This window comes from Musa acuminata, chromosome BXJ2-1, assembly GCF_036884655.1.
Source record: "Musa acuminata AAA Group cultivar baxijiao chromosome BXJ2-1, Cavendish_Baxijiao_AAA, whole genome shotgun sequence".
Taxonomy (NCBI): Eukaryota; Viridiplantae; Streptophyta; class Magnoliopsida; order Zingiberales; family Musaceae; genus Musa; species Musa acuminata.
This window is the reverse complement of record NC_088338.1, coordinates 30,065,902-30,091,815: the sequence shown is the minus strand read 5'-3', so window position 1 is coordinate 30,091,815 and position 25,914 is coordinate 30,065,902. Positions and strand designations below refer to the sequence as shown.

Genomic DNA, 25,914 nt, shown 5'->3' with positions numbered 1-25,914 from the left:
AATGACCTACATCCACTTGCGAAGCCTTCTTTGAAGAGGCTTCCAACTTCCACTAGCAAATTTCTTGTAGGGGAAGGACTAATACCCCTTTTACAACCTTTACAAGTGGTTCACACTCTTATAATTCTTTTCAACAAGATGGGAGGAGGTGAACACTTAAGCAATATGAAAAACAAGGCTTGCAAAGACTATTCTAAGGCTCTTAACTCAAGCTATTGCTTTTTTAAAGGTTGTTCTCTCAGCTGAGATTTGAGGGGTATTTATAGGCCTCAAGAGGATTCAAATTTGGGCTCCAAATTTGAATTCTCGTGGAGTTCCCGATGCTGGTGGTGCCACCGCCTGTCAGTGGCGGTGCCACCGCCTGTCCGTGTCAGGCGCTGACAGTGCTTGGCGGTGCCACCGCCCAGCCCAAGCGGTGCTACCGCCCAGCTCTCGGGCACTGGGCGGTGCCACCGCCCAGCCCAGGCGGTGCCACCTCCTACAGTGTTTTCAGCCCACTAGTTGGGCTTCAATCTTGCCCCAAACTAGTCCGAACTTGGGCCCAATTGGCCCCTACTTGGGTTATAGGATTAACACCTAATCCTAACCCTAATTAACATACTAACTATGAATTTAAAGACATTTTCTAAGCTATTACAAAGTCTGTAAGTCAAGACTTCTTCCGACGAGCTTCCGGCGAACTTCTGACGGTCTTCCGATAAACTCTCGGAAACCATTCTGCGGACTCCCGGCAAGCTCCTAGACTTCACGATTTGATCTTGGTGAGTTCCAACGAGCTTCTTCGGTAAGCTCCGATCTTTCTCGGTGAGCTCCGCGAACTTCCAACGAACCTTCCGGCGAGCTTCCGAAAAACCCTTCGGCAAGCTCCCTACTCATTCTCGGCTAGTTCCGGCAGCATTCCCGACGAACCTTCGGACTTCCGTCGAACTCTCGAACTCCCAATGAATCCTTCGTGCTTGACTCCAGCACTTTGTTTCGCTTTATGTCTTCATCGTTATCATAGTTATTCTTGCACACACAAACTAAAACTCTACTCCGATCTAGACAATTATTACAACGCGAATCGACATTCTGTTGCTCGGCACGTCATTGGTTGGCACTTCGTCCGATTCTTCAACGCATCGTCCTCTCTTGCGGCTTGTTGCCCAATCGGTGGTTGACCTCTGCAACCCCGATATCCTTGGCGCAATTCCGCTCTCCTTGGCTCGATGCCCGACGTCCGAAGCCTTTTGCCGTCCAATATCCTGACGTGATCTCCTCCGACACAACGTCAATTCCTCCTGCGTCAACTGTCTAATCCTGATCGAGTAGACCTGCATCACTCAAAATGCAATTAAACATCTAAACACAATCAATTAGTTTCATCATCAAAATTCGAGATTCAACAATCTCCCCCTTTTTGATGATGACAATTAATTGATAACTAACGGAGTTAACCTTAACTCCCCGGAGTTTAACCAAACTCCCCCTATCAATATGCCATATTGATAGAAACTCTTGGATTCAAACATCCAAGCAACATGCCATCATAAACTTATGCCAACATACTTCTCCCCCTTTGTCATCAACAAAAAGGAGAAGTACTACTATTCTTGTGTTTGTGATATAAGTTCAACTCATTGCATGAAAAGTATAATATCAGGTTTTATCATCATGCAATTTTGGAAGTTTAAAAATTTAGCAAATGCTACATCATGCAAGCTAGCAAAAATTTAGCAATTGCTATATCACATTAGAATATGCAAGGTATCAAGTTTTAGATATGTAAGATAGTAAGATAGCATATCCTTCTTCATAACATTTTACAATATTTTAGAACATGCAAGATAGCAGTTTTAATATGTTCAAAAAGCAACTCTTGCTTCTTGAAATATGCAAGTTAGCACTTTTTGCTTCTCTTTCGATATGAGCGAGTTAGCAAGTTTGCTTCTTTTGCAATGTGCAAGTTTCCAAATTTTGCATCTTGAGCTAGCAATATTTCTCCCCCTTTGTCATTGTCAAAAAGAAAAGAAGAATATAGTTTTGTAGTTCTTTTTCCTTTTACAACGATTTCCAAATAATGACAAAGGATGAATAATCAAGTTATGAATGTCAAGACAATTTTTCATCATGAATATTTTATCATTGCATGCATCATTATCATAAGTTGAAGTATTGCATGCATAATATCAAATCATTATTCATAACTACATTAATGTTTCAATATAGTAATTTCTTCTCAAAATATGTAACTTAGCACACATTGCTTCTCTTGAGATTTGCAAGCTAGCAAAACCTTCTCCCCCTTTATCAAAGTAAAAAAGAAAGGGAGGACTCAATGGCTAAATATTTCAACCGTTCGACAAGCCAAATATACAAAGAATTCATGAAAGATATCAATAAGGATCAATTCATGAATACCAAAGATACGATTCATGATTCATTAAAATTGTTCTTAACAAGTTCATGATTCGGTTGAAACAAAGTTTTATTCAAGTTAATTCATTAACTCAAAAAAAATCATAATCAAATTATCATTTTTGAGATTCATAACATGAATAACGTTATTACCATTTCATCAAAATCAATTTCGAGATTCACACAATATCATGAAATCATTAATCTCGCTAAGATGGGAAAAACATTTTTTTTTTTAAGTGATTCTTTAACACATCATCAAAATCTCATTCATAATTCAAGTGATTTACAAGATATCATAAATGAATTTATCACTTGTATTTCATCAAAAATCGAGAACTTTAGAGATAGAAAATGATTGAAGCATTTATCAAGATTGAAGCATGATTCATATTTAAAATGTATCTAATGTCGTAAATACGAATCAAGCATTTGTCAAATTTGAAATCATCTTCAAAATTACATTCAATAAATTTATATATGACAAGCATAGATTTATTGAAAAATCAATAACATAGAGGATTGTATTTCATTTTTATAAATTTCTATTCATGTGTTTTGCTTCTTATAAGCATGCCTTTGCTTTAAAAAGAAATGTCAACATTCAAGATAGAAAGGCAAATTTTGTCATAAAGATTTATCAAGTCGAATCGCATTAAGCATGTGGCATTTTCCAAAAGATTTGATTCAAGATATTCACATAATTCATGAAATGAGTTCATTAATTTCAATAGGATAGAGAATCCATTTTCATGTCATGCAATTGATTTCATATGAGCATATTTAAAATTTTCATGTAAAAACTATGCATCATGTTGAGAGCAAAATCATCGTTATGTTTGCTTCTATCTATTAATCACATTTGGTGTGTAAGCATTATCATAAAACATGCCATTATCATTATGTTTAATTTGTAGCAAACAATGCATCTTGTTTTGAAACTAAAATCAACATGAATTTATCACGATCATACATATATATTTATTTTTTATTTGTGTTTCATTTTGGATTGAGTAAAAGAAAATGTTTATGAAAGTGTTGAGCATCATGTTTAGAACCGAAAGCATCATCACCATCAAGGCATCATTCCAAAACATAGGGTATCATCATTTTAAATTCTCATGCATAATATCAAAATACACAATCATAGATTAATCCTATTAAACATAATCATGCAAATTAATTTTATGTCAAAACCATACATCAAAATCCAATACGAAAATCATAAACATTCATGGAATTTTGTATTATCACAAATTAAGCAATCATCATTCATAATTTTTAATTTTTCAAAAATACTAGAAAGAAAAGCATAAAAAAAATCCTACTAACTAAGTTAAGCACTCATGTAATTTCAAAATAATTCAAGAGAGTTGAGTTATTTACCTTGTAGTCGAAGCTCGTCAAAGCCCAATTCGCCGTTTCACCTTTGGAAGTTTTTGATTCATCCTTGGTTGCCTTCCTCTTCTTTGGCCTCCTCCTCCGTTCAAGTTCATTATTTGTTTTAGATTTTTGTTTAATGAACTTATTAAGAGTTAATGTTCGAAGTTCAAGTTCATCAATGTCCTCATCACTTGAGTCATCACTCAAGTGGTATTCATTTGTCCGGAGTTCCAAATCCTTCCTGTTCTTTGGAAGGTGGTTCAAGTGTTCATTGTGTTCATCATGTGCATTACACACCATTTCATATGTCATTAATGAGCCGATAAGTTCTTCAAGTGGAAAATTTTTTAAATCTTTTGTTTCTTGTATTGCCATTACTTTTGATTCTCAAGCTTTAGAAAGTGATCGTAAAACTTTACTAACAAGTTCAAAATTCGAGAAACATTTGCCAAGAGCTTGTAAATCCTTGATGACATCCGTAAAACGGGTGTACATGTCAACAATGGTTTCACTTGGTTTCATTCGAAAAAGCTCGAAATCATGCATTAAAATGTTAACTTTAGAGTCTTTGACTCTACTAGTTCCCTCGTGCGTGATTTCAAGTGTACGCCAAATATCAAAAGCCGTTTCGCACATAGAAATCCGATTGAATTCATTTTTGTCCAAAGCGCAAAATAAGGCATTCATAGCCTTTGCGTTTAAAGAAAAATACTTCTTCTCCAAATCCGACCATTCGTTCATCGGTTTAAAGGGAAGTTGAAAACCATTTTCAACGATATTCCATAAATCCAAATTCATAGAAATCAAGAAAACTCTCATTCGAGTTTTCCAATAAGTGTAGTCCAATCCGTTAAATAACGGTGGACGAAAAACCGATAAACCCTCTTGAAAGCATAAAGAGCCATTTCTCTCGGGTGTAAATCCGAAATGAGAAATACTGGGCTCTGATACCAATTGTTAGGATCTGAGCGGCACTAAGAGGGGGGGGTGAATTAGTGCAGCGGATTAAAACTTCGGTTTTGATAAATCTTTCGTACGATGAAAAGCAATATCAATGGAAACCGATTTTAGAAGCTTGATAACTTAGAAACGTATGGAAGCGTAGTAACTAAGTAGAGAAGTTTGCAGTATGTAAATGGCAAGAGTAGGATGCAAATCAGATAACATAGCAGTTTTTAAAGTGGTTCGGTCAAAATGACCTACATCCACTTGCGAAGCCTTCTTTGAAGAGGCTTCTAACTTCCACTAGCAAATTTCTTGTAGGGGAAGGACTAATACCCCTTTTACAACCTTTACAAGTGGTTCACACTCTTACAATTCTTTTCAACAAGATGGGAGGAGGTGAACACTTAAGCAATATGAAAAACAAGGCTTGCAAAGACTATTCTAAGGCTCTTAACTCAAGCTATTGCTTTTTTAAAGGTTGTTCTCTCAGCTGAGATTTGAGGGATATTTATAGGCCTCAAGAGGATTCAAATTTGGGCTCCAAATTTGAATTCTCGTGGAGTTCCCGATGCTGGTGGTGCCACCGCCTGTCAGTGGCGGTGCCACCGCCTGTCAGTGGCGGTGCCACCGCCTGTCCGTGTTAGGCGCTGACAGTGCTTGGCGGTGCCACCGCCCAGCCCAAGCGGTGCTACCGCCCAGCTCTCGGGCACTGGGCGGTGCCACCGCCCAGCTCAGGCGGTGCTACTGCCTAGCTCTCGGACACTGGGCGGTGCCACCGCCCAGCCCAGGCGGTGCCACCGCCTACAGTGTTTTCAGCCCACTAGTTGGGCTTCAATCTTGCCCCAAACTAGTCCGAACTTGGGCGCAATTGGCCCCTACTTGGGTTATAGGATTAACACCTAATCCTAACCCTAATTAACATACTAACTATGAATTTAAAGACATTTTCTAAGCTATTACAAAGTCCGTAAGTCAAGACTTCTTCCGGCGAGCTTCCGGCGAACTTCCGACGGTCTTCCGATAAACTCTCGGAAACCATTCTGCGGACTCCCGGCAAGCTCTTAGACTTCACGATTTGATCTTGGTGAGTTCCAACGAGCTTCTTCGGTACGCTCCGATCTTTCTCGGTGAGCTCCGCGAACTTCCAACGAACCTTCCGGCGAGCTTCCGAAAAACCCTTCGGCAAGCTCCCTACTCATTCTCGGCTAGTTCCGGCAGCATTCCCGACGAACCTTCGGACTTCCGTCGAACTCTCGAACTCCCAATGAATCCTTCGCGCTTGACTCCAGCACTTTGTTTCGCTTTATGTCTTCATCGTTATCATAGTTATTCCTGCACACACAAACTAAAACTCTACTCCGATCTAGACAATTATTACAATGCGAATCGACATTCTGTTGCTCGGCACGTCATTGGTTGGCACTTCGTCCGATTCTTCAGCGCATCGTCCTCTCTTGCGGCTTGTTGCCCAATCGGTGGTTGACCTCCGCAACCCCGATATCCTTGGCGCAATTCCGCTCTCCTTGGCTCGATGCCCGACGTCCGAAGCCTTTTGCCGTCCAATATCCTAACGTGATCTCCTCCGGCACAACGTCAATTCCTCCTGCGTCAACTGTCTAATCCTGATCGAGTAGACCTGCATCACTCAAAATGCAATTAAACATCTAAACACAATCAATTAGTTTCATCATCAAAATCCGAGATTCAACAAATGAGACCGATCCGCCTTTAAACACAAATCCTATATAATCCTGGTCATAGGTTACTCGAGAGGGACATCGAGATACCCGGACAGACTGGTGTGTTGTATACCCATTCATATGATGGATGCAGCTGGTCTCATAGCTGCTCATGTGGGGACACTAGGGATACAATACACTCTCGATGAGTTCACTAATTGATCCACTTACAGAATGTTGGATGGTTGATGATACCTTATTGTCAGATAGCGATTCCGTAGTCCTAGTGGTGTATCTGGTCCTTAGACTTGAGACACCAAGGATGTCCTATATGAGTGCTCCATTCTTTGATATCGGACTTATAGGTTTGGATGTCCCAGATCTTGTACAACCGGTCATTGGGAGTTGTAGTCAACCTTACGAGGGCTATTGAGTGTCGAAAGAAGATCATCCACTCTCGATGTTATGAGAGAGAAAGAGTTCTCTAGAAGCATCCGATTAGAGCGAGACTCGAGTGTTAAATCTCGGATTTTGATGATGAAGTCAATTGTCATTTGTTGTCTAATCTATGTGTTGAGATAAGTGTGCAGGATTAACTACGATGAAAGATAGACAAGCAGCAGGAGTTGCGCCGGAGTCAAGTTCATGATCACGTTGGGAGTTCGAGAGTTCGACGGAAGTTCGGACGGTCGTCGGAGGTTCTGCGAGAACAGATCCGAGAAGTCCAGAAGCTTGCCAAGCGAAGCTCGTCGGAACTTGCCAAGTGGATCGTCGCAAAGTCCAGGAGTTTGCCGGAAGTCCGCAGGAGCATCACCGAGGGTTCATCGGATGATCGACGGAAGTTCGCCGGAAACTCGCCGGAAGGAGCGATTGACGCACCGAAGCAAAGCTGCAGAAATTGTCTTAGATTTAATCGTAGTTAGCACGTTGATTAAATTGGAAAATGGGAGGTGATCCCATTGGCTTAATCTTGGGGCAATTGGGCCCCTGAAAGACTGAAATTGGGCCGAATGGAATGAACCATTCGGACCCTGATTGCACCAGGAGGTGCAACCGCCCAGGCCAGGAGGTGGCACCGCCTGGGCTAGGCCTTCCAGCGAGACTGGGCGGTGCAACCTCCCCAGCCGGGAGGTGGCACCGCCTGAGCTCCGTCTTCGAGCTAGACTGGGCGGTGCAACCTCCCTGACAAAGAGGTGGCACCGCCTGAGCTCAGTCTTCGAGCTAGACTGGGCGGTGCAACCTCCCTGACAGAGAGGTGGCACCGCCTGAGCTCAGTCTTCGAGCAAGACTGGGCGGTGCAACCTCCCTGGCAGAGAGGTGGCACCGCCTGAGCTCGGTCTTCGAGCTCTGCCAGGCGGTGCAACCTCTCCAGTCAAGAGGTGCAACCGCCTGATCCCAGAATTCCGGGATTTGATTGTTTTGAGCTCCAAATTTGAAGTGGGTTGGGGCCTATAAATTCCCCACCCATTTAGCACTGAAAAGATACAGACCTACACCGAAATCTTGATCTTTTCTGTGATTCTAAGAGCTCAAAAGTGTTGTAAAGCCTTTAAGTCTCCTCCTTCTGTTCTTCAAGTTTTCAGTTGTAAAGTGAGGAGAGAAAGGTCTGTAAAGGTTGTCTCCTGAGCCTGTCAAAAGGAGAGAAACTGTAAAAGGGCAGTTTGGCCTTCGCCTATTGAAGGAAGGCCCCTAGTTGACGTCGGTGACCTCGTCGGTGGAGGAAGCCAAAAGTGGAGTAGGTCAAGACTGACCGAACCACTCTAAATCTCTGGTTTGCGTTTATTTTTGAGCACTTTATCCTTACTGCAAACCTCCTTCATTACTACTGCTCTCTGCGTTTTTACGAACAAGTTCTAAGTGCTGTTCTTTCCGAATCTGCATTCAGACGTAAATCGGTGTTTTCGTACATTACAGTTTACGCTTACGTTTTAATTCTGCAAAACTGTCTTCTACGCCTTCACGAACAAGTCTTTAAGTGCTGATCTGTTCGAATCTGTTTTCAGACGTAAACTAGTGTTTTCGTACGATATTTACATTGTAGTTTACGTTTACGCCTTGATTCTGCAAAACTGTCTTCTGCGCTCTTACGAACCAGTTTCTAAAGTTCAGCTCCCTTTGAAACTGCATCTAGACGTAAAATTGCATTTAGACGTAAAACTACTCAAACTGTGTTTAGACGTTTTAGACGTAAACTGAGTTTGGACGTAAATCTGCGTTTAGACGTAAAACTGCGTTTAGACGTAAATCTACGTTTAGACATAAAATTGCGTTTAGACGTAAAACTGTCCAAACTGTGTTTAGACGTTTTAGATGTAAACTGAGTTTAGACGTAAAACTGCGTTTAGACGTAAAACTGCGTTTAGACGTAAATCTGCGTTTAGACGTAAAACTGCGTTTAGACGCAAACTGCGCTTAGACGCAAACTGTGTTTAGACGCAAACTGCGCTTAGACGCAATCTGCACTTAGACGCAAACTGCACTTAGATACAAACTGAGAATTAGTTTTTGCATCATAATAGTTTTTATTGAACGAACGCAGCTTTTGGTTTTAAATCGCTGTAAGATTTCCGCTGCACTAATTCACCCCCCCCCTCTTAGTGCTCTCGATCCTAACAATTGGTATCAGAGCCCGGTTAACTCTCAAAAGGATTAAAACCCAAGAGAGATGGCTTACGCCGGAAACCAAGAGGGCCATTCCATTACACGTCCACCCATGTTTAATGGGACGGACTACACCTATTGGAAGACCCGAATGAGAATCTTTCTTATTTCTATGGACATTGATCTTTGGAATCTTGTCGAGAATGGTTTTTCAAAGTCTTCTCTTCCAATGATCGATTGGAATGATTTGGAGAAGAAGGCTTTCGCTCTTAATGCAAAGGCTATGAATGCCTTATTTTGTGCACTTGATAAAAACGAGTTTAACCATGTTTCAACTTGTGAAACTGCGTTTGATATTTGGCACACGCTCGAAGTGACCCATGAGGGCACAAGTAGAGTAAAAGAGTCAAAAATCAATTTGCTGTTACATTCTTTCGAACTTTTTCGGATGAAACCGAGTGAAACCATTGGCGACATGTTTACCCGTTTCACGGATGTCGTCAACGGTCTAAAAGGACTCGGAAAGAGCTTTTCGGATTTTGAGCTTATTAATAAGATACTAAGATCCCTTCCTAAGAGTTGGGATCCTAAAGTCACCGCTATTCAAGAGGCAAAAGATCTGTGAAATTTCCCTCTTGAAGAACTAATCGGGTCATTAATGACCTACGAAATGACTTGTAAAGCTCATGAAGAGCAAGAAGACATCCTTCTAAAGAACAGGAAGGATATGGCACTCAAAACTTCAGAATGCCACTTGAGAGAAAACTCAAGTGATGAGGACTGTGATGATGACTTGGCACTTCTAACAAGAAAGTTTAAAAAGTTCTTTAAAAGAAACAAGTTTAAGAATGATGCAAAAAATAAACTTGAACCCAAAAAGGACCAAGTAATCTGCTATGAATGCAAAAAGCCGGGACACTACAAGAGTGATTGTCCCCAAGTCAAGAAAAGAACAACAAAGAAGAAGGCGCTCCAAGCAACATGGGATGATTCGAGCGCATCTGAGGAAGAGGAGTCCAACACCGAGCAAGTTGCTCATTACGCCTTAATGGCCATCGAAGATGAGGTAACAAATTCAATAGATGCAGATTTATCCTTCGATGAATTATTAAATGCTTTCCATGAACTGTTTGATGAGTGTAAGACTATTAGTAGTAAATACAAATTGCTAAAAAAGGAGCATGATAGTCTTATTTGTAATTTCGATAAGTTAAATGCTGAACATCATGATAAGTTAAGCCCATGCATAAAAAGCCATGATCTAGAAACTCTCCAAAAAGAAAACTTGCTACTTAAGGACACCTTGAAGAAATTCGAGGTTGGTAGCAAGTCATTGAACATGATCCTTACAAACAAGGGTCACGTTCCAAAAAGGAGTGGAATTGGATTTGTGAGAAGTCCTCACCAAAATCCAACCACCTTCATAAAAGGCCCCATCTTGCATGTTCAACACCAAACCAAGTGCAACTTTTGTTGCAAATCTGGACACAAGACACATTGTTGTCCATTCAAGAAAATAAGTCCAAACAAATTGATTTGGGTTCCTAAAGGAACCATGACAAACTCTATGCAACATGATAGAAAATATAGATCTATTTATGAGGCACCCAAAAGCAAATGGGTACCTAAACATCATCCTTTCTTGTAGAAAACTAAACCATCGCAAGCTAGGAGCAAGAGATGGTACCTTGATAGTGGATGCTCAAGGCATATGACCGGAGATCCATCTCAATTCTCTAAGCTTACTAGCATAGACGAAGGCTATGTCACCTTCGGAGACAACAACAAGGGTAAAATCATTGGCAAAGGAACCATAGGTAACAAATCCTCAACAAAATGGGGTAGTAGAAAGAAAAAATCGAAATTTGCAAGAAATGGCAAGAACCATGTTGAATGAACATAGCCTACCCAAATATTTTTGGGCCGAAGCTGTAAACATTGCATGCTATATTTTGAATAGAGTTCTAGTAAGACCCTTACTCACCAAAACTCCTTATGAGTTATGGAATAACAAAAAACCCAATGTCTCATATTTTAAAGTCTTTGGGTGTAAGTGTTTTATCTTGAATGAAAAGGATAACTTAGGAAAATTCGATGCTAAATCTGATGAAGGAATCTTTCTTGGTTATTCTTCGGTTTCTAAAGCTTTTCGTATTTTCAATAAAAGAACCTTAATTATTGAAGAATCCATCCATGTTGTTTTCAATGAGATTTCAGAAATTAAGAAAAATGATCTTGATGATGATGTTAATTTTGATTCCTTGAATTTAAACGAAACCCCGTCTCCAACTAGCAACTTAGATGCATCCACTTCCCAGATTTCCTTACCCAAGGATTGGAAGTATGTAGATGCTCATCCTAAGGAGCTAATCCTAGGAGACACATCAAAGGGGGTTCAAACACGATCTTCTTTTAAAAATTTTTGTGCCAACGCCGCCTTTCTCTCGCAAATTGAACCCAAATGTGTTGATGAAGCCATGAAAGATGATTCATGGATTATCGCAATGCAAGATGAATTGAATCAATTTGAGAGAAATGAGGTGTGGACACTTGTTCCTAGGCCAAATGACCATTTAGTTATTGGTACTAAATGGGTCTTTAGAAACAAGCAAGATGAAAATGGTATCGTGGTTAGAAACAAGGCTAGATTAGTGGCCAAAGGTTTCAACCAAGAAGAAGGTATCGATTACGAAGAAACCTTCGCACCTGTGGCTCGATTGGAAGCCATAAGGATGCTCCTTGCCTACGCTAGTTGTAATAATTTTAAGTTATTTCAAATGGATGTTAAAAGCGCTTTTCTAAATGGTTTTATTTCCGAAGAAGTTTATGTTGAACAACCTCCTGGATTTGAGAATAATAGCCTCCCTAATCATGTGTTTAGATTAACTAAAGCTCTCTATGGTTTAAAACAAGCCCCAAGGGCTTGGTATGAGAGACTTAGTTCTTTTCTCATTGAAAATAATTTCATAAAAGGCAAGGTTGATACTACATTGTTTATCAAGAATTTTGAAAATAATTTTCTCATTGTTCAGATTTATGTTGATGATATCATCTTTGGCTCTACAAATGAATCTCTTTGTGAATCTTTTGCTAAAACTATGAGTCTTGAATTCGAAATGAGCTTAATGGGAGAATTAACATTCTTCTTAGGTTTACAAATCAAACAACTAAGCAATGGCATCTTTATTAGTCAAACTAAATATGCCATGAATTTATGAAAAAGGTTTAATATGAACAACTCAAAGGCTAGTAACACTCCTATGAGCACCTCCACTAAGTTAGAAATTGATGAAAGTGGAGAAAGCTTTGATCAAAAAACTTATAGGGGTATGATAGGAAGTTTACTTTACCTCACTGCCACCAGACCAGACATCATGTTCAGTATAGGACTTTGTGCTAGATTTCAATCAAACCCTAAGATATCTCATCTCAAAGCAGTTAAAAAAATACTTAGATATCTTAATGGAACCACAAATCTAGGATTATGGTACCCAAAATCAGAAAATTTTGAGTTAACAGCTTATGCTGATGCGGACTTCGCTGGCTGTAGACTAGATAGAAAAAGCACATTAGGATCATGTCAATTTTTAGGACATGCCCTTGTTTCCTGGTCATCTAAGAAACAAAACTCGGTTGCACTATCAACAACCGAAGCTGAATATATTGCAGCAAGTGCATGCTGTGCACAAGTTGTATGGATGAAAAATACCTTAGAAGATTATAAAGTTCATCTCAAAAATATTCCAATTAAATGTGATAACACAAGTGCAATATGCTTAACAAAGAATCCTATACAACACTCAAGAACAAAACATATTGATATTAGACATCACTTTATACGAGATCATGTTGCGAATCATGATATAATCATAGAGTTCATTGATACGAAACATCAAATAGCTGATATTTTTATAAAATCTCTAAGTGAAGAACAATTTGATTTTATAAGAAGAGAACTAGGAATGTTGATGTGTCCGAACAGATAAATTTGTTAAAATCATTTTTTTTTCGGACTATATTGTATGATCAAATCACTTGATTTCCATGATTATATGTGAAAATCTGCAACAAAATCTTGTCCGAATGCATCTTATTTATGAAACAGATTTTCTCGTACACTTTCATAAAAAATGAGTTTCTGAAATAGATTTGATGAAGTGATTCATGTGTATGTATTCCATCCTGCAAAATCTTTACATAGACAATGGATTATAACACGAAGGGGAAGAAGTATTTAAAGCAATCTATGTAAAATTCCTCTATAAGCTTGCTATTATTATTTTCTGGTATCATGATTACTATGCTTTTTGTTGATGACAAAGGGGGAGATATATATGAATTGATAAACACTGCCATGATTAGAAATACTATGAATGATGATATAAACACTGCTATGATTATGCCATCCTTGCATCACCAAGAGATATATGAACATGTGCTAAAGTTTGCATTATGCCCTAAGTTGATATCTTATCATGTGAAGAAAATGCAAAACTTGCTAGAATATTTCAAATGTGTGCATCATGTAATAGTGTTTCACAGCTTTATATGATAATGTTCAAACTACATGATGAATAGTTACAAACACAATCATATAAACTTGATGATGTATGTCAAGCCCTGACATCATCTTTGAAGAGATATATCATGATGAGTATCATGATGGGAGTATTGATAAGTTTAACTGATCTAACTTATCAATACGTCACTTGAATTCTTAAGTCTTGAATTCAAGGTTGACTTATCTCAACGATGGCATATAGACAGGGGGAGTTAAGGATAACTCCATTATCAATTGATTGTCATCATCAAAAAGGGGGAGATTGTTGAATCTCGGATTTTGATGATGAAGTCAATTGTCATTTGTTGTCTAATCTATGTGTTGAGATAAGTGTGCAGGATTAACTACGATGAAAGATAGACAAGCAGCAGGAGTTGCGCCGGAGTCAAGTTCATGATCACGTTGGGAGTTCGAGAGTTCGACGGAAGTTCGGACGGTCGTCGGAGGTTCTGCGAGAACAGATCCGAGAAGTCCAGAAGCTTGCCAAGCGAAGCTCGTCGGAACTTGCCAAGTGGATCGTCGCAAAGTCCAGGAGTTTGCCGGAAGTCCGCAGGAGCATCACCGAGGGTTCATCGGATGATCGACGGAAGTTCACCGGAAACTCGCCGGAAGGAGCGATTGACGCACCGAAGCAAAGCTGCAGAAATTGTCTTAGATTTAATCGAAGTTAGCACGTTGATTAAATTGGAAAATGGGAGGTGATCCCATTGGCTTAATCTTGGGGCAATTGGGCCCCTGAAAGACTGAAATTGGGCCGAATGGAATGAACCATTCGGACCCTGATTGCACCAGGAGGTGCAACCGCCCAGGCCAGGAGGTGGCACCGCCTGGGCTAGGCCTTCCAGCGAGACTGGGCGGTGCAACCTCCCTAGCCGGGAGGTGGCACCGCCTGAGCTCAGTCTTCGAGCTAGACTGGGCGGTGCAACCTCCCTGACAGAGAGGTGGCACCGCCTGAGCTCAGTCTTCGAGCAAGACTGGGCGGTGCAACCTCCCTGGCAGAGAGGTGGCACCGCCTGAGCTCGGTCTTCGAGCTCTGCCAGGCGGTGCAACCTCTCCAGTCAAGAGGTGCAACCGCTTGATCTCAGAATTTCGGGATTTGATTGTTTTGAGCTCCAAATTTGAAGTGGGTTGGGGCCTATAAATTCCCCACCCATTCAGCACTGAAAAGATACAGACCTACACCGAAATCTTGATCTTTTCTGTGATTCTAAGAGCTCAAAAGTGTTGTAAAGCCTTTAAGTCTCCTCCTTCTGTTCTTCAAGTTTTCAGTTGTAAAGTGAGGAGAGAAAGGTCTGTAAAGGTTGTCTCCTGAGCCTGTAAAAAGGAGAGAAACTGTAAAAGGGCAGTTTGGCCTTCGCCTATTGAAGGAAGGCCCCTAGTTGACGTCGGTGACCTCGTCGGTGGAGGAAGCCAAAAGTGGAGTAGGTCAAGACTGACCGAACCACTCTAAATCTCTGGTTTGCGTTTATTTTTGAGCACTTTATCCTTACTGCAAACCTCCTTCATTACTACTGCTCTCTGCGTTTTTACGAACAAGTTCTAAGTGCTGTTCTTTCCGAATCTGCATTCAGACGTAAATCGGTGTTTTCGTACATTACAGTTTACGCTTACGTTTTAATTCTGCAAAACTGTCTTCTACGCCTTCACGAACAAGTCTTTAAGTGCTGATCTGTCCGAATCTGTTTTCAGACGTAAACCAGTGTTTTCGTACGATATTTACATTGCAGTTTACGTTTACGCCTTGATTCTGCAAAAATGTCTTCTGCGCTCTTACGAACCAGTTTCTAAAGTTCAGCTCCCTTTGAAACTGCATCTAGACGTAAAATTGCATTTAGACGTAAAACTGCTCAAACTGTGTTTAGACGTTTTAGACGTAAACTGAGTTTGGACGTAAATCTGCGTTTAGACGTAAAACTGCATTTAGACATAAATCTACGTTTAGACGTAAAATTGCGTTTAGACGTAAAACTGTCCAAACTGTGTTTAGACGTTTTAGATGTAAACTGAGTTTAGACGTAAAACTGCGTTTAGACGTAAAACTGCGTTTAGACGTAAATCTGCGTTTAGACGTAAAACTGCGTTTAGACGCAAACTGCGCTTAGACGCAAACTACGCTTAGACGCAAACTGTGTTTAGACGCAAACTGCGCTTAGACGCAATTTGCGCTTAGACGCAAACTGCACTTAGATACAAACTGAGAATTAGTTTTTGCATCATAATAGTTTTTATTGAACGAACGCAGCTTTTGGTTTTAAATCGCTGTAAGATTTCCGCTGCACTAATTCACCCCCCCCCCCCCTCTTAGTGCTCTCGATCCTAACATCGAGTAGAAACCGTATGGGTCTTACAGCACAATGTCTGGTATACGGTCTTTGGGATATTAGATGGATGAGGGACTATAGGTACATGGTAACTGAGGATAGATAGGTCTAATAGATTGGATTCCCTTATATCATTTGGGGACTACGGCGTAGTGGCATAATATGTCCGTAATCGATGAGTCGAGTGAATTATTATAGAGATAATAATTGACTAAGCCAAAAGGAGTTCTGATAGTTATGACTCAAGACCAGCTCGATATTGGGCCTAGAGGGTCACATACATATGGTATGACATTGTGATGAATAGAGGTACGGAGCCCCTATCTTATTGGATATCCAATAAGCCCTTGAATTATTGGATCCTATGGATGAGATCTAATAAAAGCCCATGAGAAATTATTGGATAGAGATCCATTAATCTGAGAGGCTTAAGTAGTTGGATGAAGATCCAAAACCCAATAAGGGAGGATCCATTAGGGTTAAGTTGATAGGGGACCCCTATAAATAGGAGGGATTCAGTGGTTCATAGGCTAGAGCTTTTGCTTGCCTCTCATATTCTCCTCCCCCCTCTCTACCTCAGTATAGACCTGGAGTTTTGAGGAGCATTGTCGCAGCCCTGTTGTGTGGATCACCGCTAAAGAGGAGAGTGCTTAACCTCCTTCACCACCCTCTCCTAGAGATCTGCAAAGAATTAAGGATATACGATCTCCCTATGTAACACAATTTATTCTATACGTAGTTTTATGTTTTGTAACTTTTTATGCACCAATCTTCGCACGACGACGAACATATCTTTAAGAATTGGGGATTTTATTTTTTGTTCTTCCGCTGTGCATATGATGTTACCCTTAAGAATTCCCAATAGTATCTATAGTCCTCATCCATATTCTCAAAGACTGTATATTGGGCATGATGTTATCAAACTGATATGGAATCTGCTCGAGTATCACTCTAATCGGATTCTCCCAAAGAACTCTTTCTATCTTAATTCAAATGACCCTAGCTAGGGATTTTCTTGAGTAATAACATATAGGATATTCCTCTCATAACACCGAGAATGGATGATCCTCTACGACACTCAATAGCTCTCGTAAGGTTGGCTGTCACTCCCGTTGACCGATTGTGCTAGATTTGAAACTTCTAAGCCTATAACTCCGGTTTCAAATAGTAAAGTACTCATACAAGACATCTTTGGTGTTTCAAGTCTAAAGACCAGATACACCACTAGGACAACGAAATCGTTGTTTGACAATGAGGTATCATCAACTATCCAGCATTTTGTGAGCGGATCGATCAGTGAATTTATTCTCTAATAAGCATTTGCACTGTATCCCTAGTGTCCCCACATAAGCAACTATGATACTAGCTACCTCCATCATATGGGCGGGTATACAACATATCAATCTATCTAGTTATCTCAATGTCCCTCTCGAGTATGATTAGGATTCTTTAGGGTTTGTGTTTAGAGGTGAATCAGTCTCATTATCATGTTCTTATCATGATTTGATTTATATTGCACAGATTCATGGACATTATAATATATACAACGGGCAATATAAAGTGAGAAAAATACCGAATAAATAATAAATAAGAAGAGTATATTTCATGTCACACGTGCTATCACTCACGTGATTGGCTTATAGGGGTTACCTATGACTAGTAGTCTCCAATCGCTGTTCTTGGGGGCAAATATCGACAAGTTGCCCGCATTAATTGCCTCTGCCACATAAGGTAAGGGCGGCCTTGACGGAGACCCGTATGCTCCACCTAATGCCCAGGTATAAAAGCTAAGCCCTAGGCTATCACGCCCCTCAAAATATCCATGATATTAAAATTTTCATTACAGATCAATCCAGGATCCAAACTAACATTTGAGGACACTGAAAAACATTCTATCAAATTCATATCTATAAAACCTGTATTGTTTATAATCATATATCACATCACTCGATAATTCACATTTATGACAACCCAAGTCAACTTAACAAACATGAACAACATTTATAAATCCACAAGCTAAGTAATTTATACAATCATAACTCCAACCATTTACCACAAGTTCATATCATCATAAACTAGACTTAACATTCCGAAATTTCAAATAAGAGAGATCTTCTAACACTTTTACAAGGTATATCCATTTCGGTTCATCGACAACATTTCATTACATACAAAATATGCTTATACAACAATAACATAATAACCAACAAGACTTGCCCATAATTCAGAATAGCTCTCCACTGCCTCATCCCGATTCAAACATCTCAAAGAGTGATAAGCTGACCTGAAAGATTTATATAACAACGGAGTGAGCTAAAAACAGCTCAGCAAGTGACAAAGCATATTCAGAACAAAAGGAACGATTTCAAACAAGTAAGATGTCATAATGCAAGGCATAATACAAGAATTCTCAAATATACCATCTCATTAGATACAAAATTATGTGTCATGTCATTCAAAACATATTTGGTTCATAACAGATGGAGCATAGAGTAATTGGAGCATATCAATAGCGTATGAAATGTTCCGGAGCATATCAAATACATATGGAACATTTCGAAGCATAACAATAGCAAATGAAACATTTCGGAGCATATCAAAGGCGTATGAAATGTTTCGGAGCATATCAATGACAAATGGAACATTTCGAAGCGTAACAATAACAAATGAAACATTTCGGAGCATATCAAAGGCGTATGAAATGTTTCGAAGCATATCAATGACAAATGAAACATTTCGGAACATATCAATGGCATATGGACCATTTCGAAACATATCAAAGAACGAATACGAAATAGAAGCTCAGACGTCGTACCCTAGCATAGTGCATGTGAGGTTTAACTCAGTGGTGGCTCCACGCCGTGATAAGTTCTCGACTCCATCCACGGGTAGCCCTTTCCTACTCGAGCCCTCTCACCCTACCCAAGTGCTAGGTCGGCTCTGAATTTCATATCAAACAGATAGATGGTGAAGTGGGATTCCAAACATAATATGGTCCATCTATTTCTGAATGACCACCAAACATAATCTAGAGCATCGCGGGCTCTAAGCACATGCCCTTTACCATTTCTGGCAAAGGTCCAAATAATTCCACAAACACCAGAGTACAAAAGGGTATTGTGAACAATAAATTGGGACATATCGGAAGCACATGTGGAACAACGAAATGTACATGTGCCTTTATGAAACATTACGATACAAACATGAAGTTTACATAACAGATTTAGGTATCCAAAAACATGTAGGACAAGAGCATACAAGAATTCAAAGCAGTAATATAAAGCTCAATTGAATAAGAAAGCTAAAGGATATCAATTTTCAAAGGAATGAAACCAGAATATGAGAAATCGACCAAAGCTCGATTTCTAGCAGAATACAAGAGGCACATTGAACAAATGAATCAAACTATCAATCGTGCTCCAATTTTACTCAGAAATATATCAGTGGATTATACTTTCAGATAAGACAACCTTCATATGAATTGAACTGTCCAATAGAAAGAGTTACAAATAATTTGGTAAACAAGGGTCGGAGAACAAAATCTCTGTTTGGCAGAATTCATAAGGTCAGATTCAATAGATAACTGGGTAGGTGTTTGGAATCCAATTCTTTCAATCCATATATCAAAAGAAAGATCTACGAGTCTAGTTTCTAATGAAATCAGTTTTGAACAAATCAGAGTTTCCAACATCGACTTATAGGCAGATCAGTATCAAAAGGTCAGAAATTACGATCCCTGTTTTGCAGAATCTGTAGGCTCATTTGAAACAGAAGTTTGGGCAGATAAACTTACTCTGAATTCTTAAAATAAGCTATCAAAAGAAAGGTTTATGAGTCTATATTCTGATCAAATAAGTTTTATCCAAATCAGAGGTCAATACGTGAAGTTATAACCATACAAAGGTAGAAAGGTCAGAATCTCATGAGTTGCACAGATTCGAATCGTTACGTCTAAACAGGAGATATATCAAATACAAGGCTAGAACAATTCAATGTTCCTCATATTCAAAGCAAATGTAGAGATAAAATTATAGTAAGGAAGATCAGGACACTTGCAATAGGAAAGATTAGAACAATAACAGGAGAAACGATCGGAAAACTTGCAATAGAAAGGATCAAAATATTTGCAATAGAAAGGATCGAAACACTTGCAATATGAAGGATCAGAACACTTGCAATAAGAAAAATTAGAGCAATTATAGGAGAAACGATCGGGAAACTTGCCTTTCAAAGATTTCGATCCGAAGATCCAAAGAAGGTGCCAGCCCAAATCCTTCTACTTTTCCTCCGTGTCCTCTCTCTGTTTCGTTTTCTACATGTCTTTTCTTTTTCCTCCACAACTGCAGCTCATGCAGAACATAGAGGCATAGTCACCTGCTCTCTCTTACTCTCATTCCTTCGGTTTCTTTTTCAAACGTAGTTGTCGCAGCCATCGTCTCTGCCACTACTACAGTCATAGCCATGACCGTAGCTGCTGTCACAACCGCAGCCCCTTCCAGTGCACTACTTCCTTCCCCCATTCTCTCGTTCTTACTTTTTCTTTCCCAAACACAGCTGCCGCAGATGCAGCCGCAATCACGGCCACAGCCCCTTTTTTTCCCCTTTCCTTTCTTTTCTTTCCCAACTGCAACTGCCGCAGTCGCAGTCGCAGCCACGGCCGCAGCCACCACAGCCGCAGCCTCTTCTTCCTCCCTGCTCTATTTCCTCTCCTTCTCTTCTAGCTGCGGCTGCCACTGCCGCAGCTGCCTCCCCTTCTCCTCTTCCTCTCTTCTTCCCTTTTCCTTTCTCTTCTTCTTCCTTTCCTTCTCTTCTTTCCCAGCTGCACTGCTGCAGTCGCAGCCTCAGCCATGGCTGCAGCCTCTTCTTCCTCCCCTGCTCATCTTCCTCTCCTTCTTCTCTTCCAACTGCAGCTGCCATCGCCGCAGCCGCAGCCCCTTCTTCCCCTTCTCTTCTTCCTCTCCTTCCCTTCTTCCTTCCTCTTCCTCTTTCCCTGCCACAGATGCAGCTGCCACAGCTGCAGCTGCCACAGCCGCAGCCGCAGCTACTTCTTTCCCTTCTCCTCTTCTTTCTCCTTTCTTTCTTCTTCTTCTCTTCTTCTCCTTCCTCCCCTTCTTCTCCCCGATGAACAGCACCTCCTTTCCTCTGTTTCCTCCTGTAGGAAACAGAGGTGCCACCTCTTCATCCGCTTCTACTTCTTCTCTTCCTCTCTTCTTCCCTTCTTCCTTTCTCTTCCTCTTTCCCTGCCACAGCTGCAGCTGCCACAGCCGCAGCCGCAGCTACTTCTTTCTCTTCTCATCTTCCTTCTCCTTCCTTTCTTCTTCTTCTCTTCTTCTCCTTCCTCCCCTCCGACGTCACACACACCCTCTCCTCTGTTTCCTCTGCAGGAAACAGAGGTATCACAACCTCTTCTTCTGCTTCCTCTTCCTCTTCTCTTCCTCTTCTTCTTCTTCTCCTCTTCGAACGCCCCACACCTCTCCTCTGTTTCCACCTGCAGGAAACAGAGGTGCTGCAGCCCTAGCTGCTGCCGCCTCTCGCTCCTCTCCCTGTTCCCTCTCTTTTCCCTCTTCTTCTCCTTCTCTTCTTCTCCTCTTCCCTTTTCCTCCCCAACGCCACACCCCTCCTCGCTGCAGCCTTGCCACAGTTATCCTCCTCTCTTCTTCTTCTTCTTCTTCTTCTTCCTCTTCCCTTCTCCTCCCCAACGCCCCCACACATCCTCTCCTCTATTTCCACCTGCAGGAAACAGAGGTGCTGCAGCCCTAGCTGCAGCTGCTGCCTCTCTCTCTCTCCTCTCCATCTTCCCTCTCTTCTTCTTCTTCTTCTTCTTCTTTTCTTCTCTTCTCCCTCTTCTTCCTCCTCTTCTTTTCCCTCTTCTTATCTTCTCCCTCTACTTCTCTTTTTCTTCTCCCCACGCCCCACCGCTCCTCTCTCTTTATTTTTAATTTTCGGTTTTCTTTATTTTTTTTCTTTTTGTAACTTACAGTTTAGTCCTTAAAATTTCTATATTTACATATAGATCCTCTAATTTACATATAAATCCTTATTAATAAATTTTTAAAAGTGAGGGATATTACATAGGCTATGTCGGGATAAGTAAGTAAAAAAGACTTTTTACTCTCTCGTTTACACTATTAATATTGTTGTCTTCCTCCCTCTCTGTTTTCCTGACTTAAGCATTAGAGATCGAGCCGGGATACCTTCGACATAAGCCTATTATGTAGGGTTGTCGGCATAGCCTAGAGGCACAGTTAGGAGGCTACCCAACAAAGGGAATCACCCAACTCCCAAACTAAGCTTCTTCACCACTCAAAGACGAAGCTACTCCCAACAAACCACTTCTCCCTATCGATTCCTTCATCTTTCCTGCAATGCTTGCTCTCCATATCAGCTAGGAGGACTCATTAGAAGGGACTTGCACTTTCAACAATGAACCAATCGGGTCAACTCACTAGTCAACAGTCTCTATGTGTTAATACTTACGCTACGCTTGGGTTACACTCAATCATAGATTTAAAACATAAATATCCTATTTGAATAATTAATCATCCTAAAATCAAAAGAAACTAACAAAAGTGATACTAAACATACTATAATCATATTATGATAGTTATAGAGAAGTTTTGATAGGTTTAATGAAAATTTTTTTAGATACACTCGGGTTACACTCAATCACAAATTCAACCAAAAGCACCCTATTCAGATAATTAGTCACCATAAATTTAAAAATAATTATGAAAAGTAATACTAAACTTATTAGAGTTATATTATGATAGTTATAGAGAAATTTGAATGAGTTTAAGAAAAATTACTTGAGTTATACTGGAGTTACACTCAATCAAATATTCAATCCAAAGTATCCTAAATTTACACAAGTAAAACTATCACAACCACATATAATCACAATAGAAACACATATTCAATAATCACAAAACAAACACATGAAAGCAATTCACAACAATGTTAATCAGACTACTAAGACGATATTATATTGTCAAAGAATTTGTATAACAATATAGGCCATTATTAGACTTTCCATTACTTAACTCCAATGTTCCAAAACCCTTTATGTAACTTTCTTTTCTTAAAGAAATATAAGTTATATTTTAAGGCTCGATATATTTTTAATGTATATCAACAATGGATCCAAATGAACGATCCTCTATGATTAGGGTCACAAGATGACTAGGTCAATGATCTTTGAGTATCTTTTATAATTTTATAATTTTATCTTCTTTGTTTTTACACTTGACATACTCTTGATTCTCACCCGGATGTGTCTTACAAATAATTTAATATATCAAATAAATAATATATTTTAAATATATAAATAAAAATACTAAATTATTATACTTTAGTATTCTCAACCGGTAGTAGATGAGAACATATCTCCAAATAAACTCCTAAGTCATTAATTACCTTATTTTCATTTATTGACTACAACCTTAAGTAGATAACAGTTCAGTTGCTAACGCTCACCTAACCCCTTCTCAACAATCATAAATGATTAGGATAATAGGATGGCTTAAATATATCAATATGCTTGTATAACCATACCTGTCAAAAAATTAGCAAAATTAAGAATCAAACTTAATTTGCATTGGACTTTTTATATATACATAGAAAAATAAGATTTGACTTACCATTAAAAGTGGTACATAACCTCTCAAAACATCTTGGTGCGACCATCAAGTTTCAAGTTCTTTATATGAACACCAACAATGGAAATCTTAATGGTAACGTAAGAATGGATACTCATTGCCCATTTGTAGTTTGTCAATGAATATTAATTGTTGAGAGGTAAAGTATAATTTATTTAACAAAATAAAATATAAACTAAAATATACAAAATATGCATACAATCGACAAAAGTCGACAATGTCAACGTCATCATCATTAGACACCAGCCTGTTAGGATCAAGAGCACTAAGAGGGGGGGGGTGAATTAGTGCAGCGGAAATCTTTCGACGAAAAAAACGTTCGAATGATAAAAACGATTTCGGTGTGAAAGCCGATTTTAAGATTACTTTAACTTAAGATCAAGCGAGATGACATTAAAATCAATCTATGAAGGCAGTTTGCAGTTATGATGAAAACTAGCATACGAGCGCAAACTGAAATATGACGTTCGTACGAAGAAATTGATTTACGTCTAAATGCTGATTCATAAATCACTTGATTAGGCGAGATGCAGCTTAAGCAAGGATATTAAGGCAGTTTGCAGTTAAGATAGAAATCAAAATGTAAACGCAAACTGAAATATGATGATCGTACGAAAAAACAGATTTACGTCTAAACGTTAATTCGGAAAGTGCAAAGCTGAAACCCGATCGTATATGCGCAGAAAGCAGTAAGCTTTAGAGGAGGTTTGCAATAAAGATAAAATGCTCAAAGTAAATGCAAACCGAGATTTAGAGTGGTTCGGTCAATCTTGACCTACTCCACTTTTGGCTTCCTCCACCAACGAGGTCACCAACGTCAACTAGATGCCTTCCTTCAATAGGCGAAGGCCAACCACCCTTTTACAGTTTCACTTCTTTTGACGGGCTTAGGAGACAACAATTACAGAATTTTTTCTCCTCTCTTTACAGCTCAGAACTTGGAAGAAAAGAGGGAGAAGAACTTTTGGCCTTTACAACAATTTTGAGCTCTAAAAATCACAGAACAAGATCAAGATTTCGGTGTTAGTTCGTTGCCCTTTCAGTGCTGAATGGGTGGGGTATTTATAGGCCCTAACCCAGTTCAAATTTGGAGCTCAAAACTGTCAATTCCCGAAATTCTAGGATCAGGCAGTTGCACCTCCTGACTGGAGCGGTTGCACCGCCTGGCAGAGCTCGAAGACTGAGCCTCTGGGCGGTGCCACCTCCTGTCAGGGGTGGTTGCACCTCCTGCCAGAGCTCGAAGACCGAGCTCAGGCGGTGCAACCTCCTGACTGAGGTGGTTGCACCGCTCAGCCAGTGCTCGAAGACCGAACCCAAGCGGTGCCACCTCCTGTCAGGGGAAGTTGCACCGCCCAGTCTCGCTCGGAGACTGAGCCCAGGCGGTGCCACCTCCTGGCTGGGGCGGTTGCACTGCCCAGTCTTGCTCGGAGACTTAGCCCAGGCGGTGCTACCTCCTGGCTTGGGCGGTTGCACCTCCCGCCAGAAATCAGGGTCCAAATGGGTTGATCCATTCGGCCCAATTTGGGTTTTTCAAGGGCCCAATTGCCCCAAGATTAAGTTAATGGGATCACCTCCCATTTCCAACTTAATCATTGTGCTAACTATGATTTTTCCTAAGACATTTACTGCAACTTGCTCCGGTGCGTCAATCGCTTCTTCCGGCGAGCTTCCGGCGAACTTCCGTCGATCATCCAATAAACCCTCGGTGATGCTCCTGCGGACTTCCGGCAAACTCCTGGACTTGCGACGATCCACTTGGCGAGTTCCGACGAGCTTCTTTGGCAAGCTCATGGACTTCTCGGATTTGTTCTCGCAGAACCTCCGACGACTGTCCGAACTTCCGTTGAACTCTCGAACTCCCAACGTGATCATTGTCTTGACTCCGGCGCAACTCCTGCTGCATGTCTTTCTTCCATCGTAGTTAATCCTGCACACTTAAAACAAAACTTCGATCGAGATAATTAATCCTAAGCAATTAACCAAGTTGTCCGGCATGTCATTGGTCCCTCGATGCTTCGTCCGATTCTTCGGCGCATCGTCCTCTCTTGCAGCCTATTGCCCAATCGGTCAGTTGACTTCGCAACTCCGATATCCTTGGCACAATACCCGCTCTTCTTGGCCCGATGCCCGAGTCCACGGCCCGAAGCCTTCTGTTGATACGTCGAACGATCCACCGGCCCGACGTCCAATCTTCTGACATGTTCCTCCGGCACAACATGATTTTCCTGCTTTAATTGTCTCATCCTGATCGAAGCATCCTGCGTCACTTAAAACGCAGATTAAATCATAAACATATATCAAGTAGTTTCATCATCAAAATATGAGATTCAACACAGCCTACACATTAACTATTCTATATTTTGTTTACTAGA

The 25,914-nt window shown here is 40.3% G+C and overlaps 1 long non-coding RNA gene across 1 annotated transcript; it reads right to left on the bottom strand.

Moving 5' to 3' along the window:
• Positions 1-17,950: 17,950 nt before the first annotated feature.
• On the bottom strand, positions 17,951-22,147 carry LOC135599091 (uncharacterized). Its single transcript, XR_010481830.1, has 2 exons — positions 20,112-22,147; positions 17,951-18,171 (listed from the first exon to the last, which is right to left on the bottom strand). It is a non-coding gene; the product is annotated as an uncharacterized LOC135599091 (long non-coding RNA).
• Between the last annotated feature and the right edge of the window lie 3,767 nt (positions 22,148-25,914).